Raw genomic sequence first — 6523 nt, 5'->3', positions numbered from 1 at the left:
GCTGTGGGGAGCCGCTCTGCACCGTGCTCACTCTTGTACCTACTTTCCTGGGCTGCCCCCACCTACCACACCCTGGAGCTGGGTGGGACCCTCTGAGGATCCATGTGGAGTCCTGCAGGGCCTGAAGTACACAGAGAAAAGGCCCAGTCCCCACATGGCACTCCCTCTTCTCTTGGTTTGGGGATACCAGGTATTCAGGTGTCTCCTGGGGCAGTGTGAGAGCTGGCGAATGAAGGATACACTGTGCCTGGGGTGGGGACAGGGCTGTGCTGAAGTACAGACACATGTGCAGACGTACACACACCCCACATGCATGTACACCTGTGTGCATTAATTGCCACACACCCCTGATGGCAGTGTGGGCAGCGCACACACGTGCCACTTTCAAAGACACCCTTGTAGGGGAAAGAACATAAGTTTTGAAATTAAAAACTATTTCTTCCCTGACTGGTGTGGCTCAGTTGGTTGGGTGTTGTCCAGCAAAGTGAAGGGTCACCGGTTCGATTCCTGGTCAGGGCACATGCTTGGGTTGCAGGTTCGGTCACCAGTCGGGGTGCATGAGGGAGGCAACTGATTGATGTTTCTCTTTCACATCAATGTTTGTCTACCTCTTTTTCTCCCTCCCTTCTCCTGTCTCTAAAAATAAATATTTAAAAAAAGATTTCCTTAAAAAAATATCTTTTTCTTTTTTTAATTGATTTGAGAGAGAGGGAGGAAGAGAAGGCAACATTAATTTGTTCCACCTATTTACGCATTCATCAGTTACTTCTTGTATGTGCCCAGACAGGGGATTGGGATGATGTTCTACTCAACTGAGCTACCTGGCCAGGGCACAAGTATATTTTTAAAGTGACCTCTATTTTGAGCTCTCTTTGCCACCTACCGGCTATGTAACCTTGATGTATTAGGACCTTGGCTAAAAGACCAAGAGGGACCCTATTCTCATTACTAGGTCCCTAACATTTCCACAGGAGTGAAGGGAGCATGTTGGGTGAATTGAGAGCATCTCACTGCTTGCTCTGCCAAGGCTGCTCTCTGGGGCTCCCTTGTCTGGTGCAGCGATTAGGAGTCGGCAGGCAGGCAAGTCTGCTCATGACAGCAGAGACTGCGGAGATGACAGGCCACGTCGTGTATTCGTTCCCTTCCCTAGTCATACCATGCAAACTGTCTTCATCTGATGTATTGCAAGGGATAACCAGAACGACCCTTGAACAGTGCTCTGCATGGGGGCCGCTTGCAGCTGGCACTAGGGAAGCACTTGCCATTGTCCTGCCTGTTGCCATTGTCCTGCCTGTCACAGCGCATGCTCAGGGGCCATGTTTTTCCAGGGCCTGTTCATCCTGGCCTTCCATCTCCAGGTGAGGGAGACAGCGCCCCATGCCACATGTCAGCTTACTCTCTGGGGTCCAGTGTTCTGAGCTGTAAAATGGGAATGCGAACTATAGCACCTGTTTCATCACGTTGCTGCGAGGAAGAAACACATGTTTGGAGCGCTTGTGCCCTGGCTTAGAGTCAGCTCTTGGTAGCTGCTGCCCATGTTGAGCACGTCAGATGCCTATAAAATAACACAGCTTCATATGTATACATACGTATGTGGATGAAAAACAGATACTCATTTGCGATTGCAAACAAGCACATGCACACGCCTCTCCCTGGCAGGATCCCACTCCTTACCCTACGCTGCCACCTCCACGACCAAGAAACCCTTTTCCGAGTCAGGCCCGTGTCTCTGAGCCTTGGCTGGGGTCCAGGCCGTGGCTCAGATGTCAGGGCCCTGCATTATTGAGCTCAGGAGCTTTGTCTCCTTGCTCCTGTGTGCCTCTCCTGGTCCTGCTCTCTCCAGGCTCCAGTGGCACAGGGAGAGGGGAAGAGAGGGGTCGTCTGTCCTGGCCCCCTGCCCCATGGCTCAGGCAGCCACACCTGGGGACCGAGGGCTCCCCTGTAGCCCCAAGGAGGCCTTGGCTCTGTACCAGCACCTCTTCCGGTGCCCCGCAGACCTGGGCCAGCTCCGGACTGCACTTCGGCAGGTGAGGGAGGCAGGCACTGACTCCGAGGGGATAGGCTTTCCGGGGGGCCTGACCCAGCATTGCCTCCCCAGGTGCAAGAGGGCCGGGTGTGTCTCCCAGGCCTGGAGCTGCCCACCGTGCTGCTGGAGGTGGAGCGGAGCCGGCGGGCCCAGGAGCAGGTAGGGAGGGGCTGGCTGGGGGTCGGCAGAGGGCAGGGTGGGCACCCCCTCACGTCCCCACATTCCCATCTTCCTGCAGCTCCTGTGGGACTTGGAGCTGCTGACTGGGGTGCGACTGAGCCTCTTCTGGCCTCCCCGGGCCCAGTTCCATGGTCTGCGGGACCAGGCCCCATGTGCGTGGAGCCAGCACAGAGAGCTCTGTGGTCAGATGGGCGTGGGCTCCAGGCAGCTGCGAAGTGGGGTGAGCAGGGGGTCAGTGTGACGCTGGGGGACAATCATAGGGGTGAGGCAAGTGGATGGAGTCTGGGCTTTGGGGACAAATGGATCTGGTTCAGGTCTCTGCTCTGACGCTCTGCGTGGACTGTAAGCCTCTATATACAAAATGGTGGAGAGAACAACTTTCTCAGAGGGCAGCTGGGAGGAGCTTTGAGCTTGTCCGTGCAAAGGGTTTGGCGCCAGCTTGGAGCGCAGGGCCTGCTTGTTCCGTGCGGGTTGTTACCATCCCACGGTTAACAACCACCGCGGTCAAATCTACGGTGTGACGATGCCTAGACACGGCCACAGCGCAGGAGGGAGGCTGGCCTGGCAGAGCCCCGGGGTGGAGGCGCCGATGCCCAGGGTGCCTCTGACAGGCGGCCCTGAGCAGCCCCAGCCACGAGCCCCTCCCTGCAGGGCCGGTGGCTGGGCCGACCCCCTAGGAAGAAGGGTGCGGTGGTGACTGGGAGCTCTGACGGTGCCTCCAGTCCAGCTCAGCCACCAGCTGCTGAGGCGCCGTGGGCCGTCAGCAGCCGTCTCCGGGCCAAGGCATCCTCTGCTGTGGCAGGAGGGTGTGTCAAGCGAGGTGTCCAGCCAGCCTTGTCGGCCAGGCTCATCTGAAGGCTCGGCTGGCCAGGAGGGCCCCCTTTCCAAGCTCCTTCCCCGGGAGGGGACATGGAGAGGGTCACCCAAGGGCATGGATGCCAGGAGAAGCATCTCTGGGGGCCATTTTTGAGGCTGCCTACCACAGTGGTGCCCCGGGGACTAGGCCACCTCCAAACCTTTCCAGGATTCTAGGCCATGCTTGTCGCCCCAGGCTGGGGACACCCTGAGCCAGTGCCCGCACTTCCTGGAGGGGTGAGTCTTTCTCCCAGGGAACTTGTGCACTGCATGTTGCCACACAAAGTGGCCAAATCCGGGCCCCTTTCCTGGTCTCCTTCCACGGCCCTGGCTCCTCCTGGGGCTCTCACTCAGGGGCAGCCACATGGTGGCCCCACAGCCCCTGGTCCAGCTCCCAGGATCCAGTGGCGGGGGCAGGGGTGGCGGCAGGCTGCCCTGGATTGAGTTTGGATGTTGGGGTGGGAAGGCTCAGCTGCCTGCTGGGGGCAGGGAGACTGGCAGACGGGCTGTTCGCCCTTCCGGAGCCCAGATGCAGACGGTGCATCTGAGGCTGCGCTCCTGCAGGTGGCAGGCCGCAGACGGGTCATCAGCCCCAGACCCAGGGGGAGCACGGGGTGATGCAGCCCCAAGAAGGAAGAGCCCGGGCATGTCTGCAGAGCCCACACCTGGTATGGCGACGGGAGGGGTCAGCAGCCAGCACAGCGGGAGCCCCTGGGCTGGGGTGGCCGGACTAGACTGGGAGGAGGCAGGGAAGTCCTCACCCTGAGTCCCAGGATACCAGTCCACTCCTCTCTCATTCTTCGTCTCACACCTTTCTGTTGGGCGTCGGGGCACCCAAGGACGACAAGTAGGTTTTATTTTACGTGCCAGTTCCCCTTGATTGGCAGCGCTGGTCTCAGGCACTGTATCCAGGAGGATTCTGAAGCTAAGTTGGGACTCAGGGGGTAGAGATGGGGAATGTCTGTCCACGGCTGCTCAGAAAGGAGGGGATGGAGGAGCCCATTGGCCACACTTAGGCCAGGCACTGGGGGCACATCAAGCACAAGAGAGTCTTGGCCCTGTCACTTGGTCCTTGCCTCTGAGACCACAGCCTAGTGAGAGAGCGTGACCATAAACGGTGATTAGAATCCAGTGGGATAGATGCTGTGAGCCCTGGACCTGCTAATTTAAAAGAAACCGACTCTCAAAGGATCTGTTAAATAATAAACCCAGCAAAGCCATAAGCTTTTAATTATTCCATCGTGTGTGAGTGAGAAGAATAACGTGCCAATGATTATTTCTGATTGATAGAGAAATTTTTACTATGTTTTCTCTTGGGAATATGGAGATATCAATTACATGATTACCAGAGAAATAAATGATCTAGGAAGAATACAGACCAAATTACAGGGGAAGGGGGTTGGAGGTTTTCTCAGTTCATGGCCGTAATCTCTAAAGGCTTGGGAATCTTATCAGACCCCTTTGTTCAGAAACTCTTCAAAAGACAGATATTTTCAGAAAACATTCTCTTTTGGTTACTGTTATGAATATTCCCACACCCATATTGCATAAAGATGGACTGTTCTTGTGAAAGGTCTCCATCTAAGACCTTACGAAATCAAGCTCTTTGAACTCATTTCCTGGATGCTGAGTGACTTTGCTCCCCCCACAGCTGCAAGGGAGCAGCAACATCTAGTCTCCTGTTTCAGATTCCTTTTGTTAATTATAAGACGTTGCAGTTTTGAGGCACAGCTGTGGCCTAAAATTTTACTTCTTGAATCTCGTTTGATTTAGTTGTCAGAAACCAAGAAAGAGCTAAGGGAACTTTCCTTAATAATAGTAAAGGTACATGCAGTGGGTTTCTTTATGGGCCTGGGCAGGCCCATCAGGACACAGTGAGGGTATCCTTCTGAGGCCCTTCCTGCCCCAAAGCATCCCGTGGTGGAGGAAGCGTGTGCAGGTCCCGAGCGAGAGGCGGTCGCCTTAGCTGGGAGGATAAGGAAGACCGTTGGCTGCAGGCCCACAAGCCTGGCAGGCAGGTACATATTAGGCTGTGCAAACAAAGGTGGAACGATGAACTATGAGAGCCTCAAAGTTCAAACATCAGCCCCCTGGATACCCCCTTCCTCTTAACTGCCAGGGATGCCCTAGGCTTCTCGGTTCTAGTTCAGGTGGAATGTGTGTGAGGGGCTGGGACCTGAGCAGAGGGCTCCTTACATCAATCTTTCTCCCTCAGGTTGCTTCCAAGGGCTGGACCCTGCCGCCAGCAGTAGCTTTGCGGAACCAGGAAACTCAGAGTTCAAGGTGAAGGGGTCAGCGGGTCCTGGGCCAGGGCCCTCTCAGTCTGGGGACAGCAGGGGTGGGTGGGGTCTGCCTTGGAGGAGGCTGTTGCGTTGAGGCAGGGCCACCTCCTATAGCCAGGTGGAAGAAGGGACCATCACTGAAGCACCTTTTACACTACATAACGTGGGTGCAACAAACTCAAGAATCAGGCCAGGGCCCTAATGGAAGTGAAGTCCGGGGACGGGGTCGGCAGGGGGTGGGGGGCGGAGCAGCCACTGGGGTCTGCAGGGGGAGGCGGCCCTAGCACAGGGATTCCCTCGCAAGTCCGGAACGAAGTGTTCTTCCTTCCCAGCACCCGGTCCTGACCGAAGAGAGGGGCCAGGCAGAGCCCATGACCCAGAGGCCCCTTCTGCCGTCCTCCGGAAGCCGAGGGGGCAGAACGATCACCCAGGAAGCCAGGGGGGGCGCCGGCCTGCCAGAATCCCAAGATCCTGCCGAGGGGCTGGGCTGGAGCTTGAGACAGGACAGAGAAGAACTTCAGAAACTGCTGGGGATTGAGATTCCTCAGAGTCAGAGAGAGGAGAACTCTCAGGAGGAGAAAGAGGAGACACCTCAGGGCCAGGGAGGGGAAGCCCCCCAGGGAGGGTACAAAGAAGCTCCTCAGAGTCAGAGCGAGAAGGCAAACCAGGGTCAGAGTGCGGAGGTGACTCAGGCTCTGGGACGTGAGGTCTCTGGGGCTCTGGAGTGGGAGGCCCCTCAGGGTGAGAACAAAGATGCTCTTCAAGATCCAAAAGGAAATCGCCCTGAGTGCCCAAGAAAGGAGACCCCCCAGAAGCGGGAAGTGAAGGGCCCTCTGTCATCTGAAGGCAGCCGCCTGATCTCCCAAGCCTGGGAGGTGGCTCAGGGAGAGGCTGGTATACAGCCCAGGGAGGAAGGGGACTCCCAGGGAATTTCAGGGAATTTCTGCAAGTCTCCAGGAGAACAGATATCACAGCCTGGGAGACAGGACAGCCCAGGTCCCAGAGGAAGGGACATCCAGCTGACACAGGAGAAGACCTGCGGCCGGACACAAGAGACGCCCCTGGCCACGGGAGAGCAGCAGGCCGGCCCAGGCAGCGCGCTGGCTCCCCTTGCGCCAAGGGGGCCCCTGGCCCAGCTGCAGCTCCCCAGCCCAGGAGCCGTGATGCTAATGGCCCTGAG

The 6523-nt window shown here is 57.0% G+C and overlaps 1 protein-coding gene across 1 annotated transcript in view; it reads right to left on the bottom strand.

The window, feature by feature from the left end:
* Nucleotides 1-6523, bottom strand: part of FLNC (filamin C) — a 111441-nt gene that overhangs the window by 66208 nt on the left and 38710 nt on the right. The window lies entirely within an intron of this gene.

Source organism: Pteronotus mesoamericanus, unplaced genomic scaffold, assembly GCF_021234165.1.
Source record: "Pteronotus mesoamericanus isolate MK-2021 breed Mesoamerican mustached bat unplaced genomic scaffold, CSHL_Meso_final scaffold_85, whole genome shotgun sequence".
Lineage (NCBI taxonomy): Eukaryota > Metazoa > Chordata > Mammalia > Chiroptera > Mormoopidae > Pteronotus > Pteronotus mesoamericanus.
The sequence above is the reverse complement of the archived record's forward strand: the minus strand, read 5'-3'. Positions and strand labels throughout refer to the sequence as shown.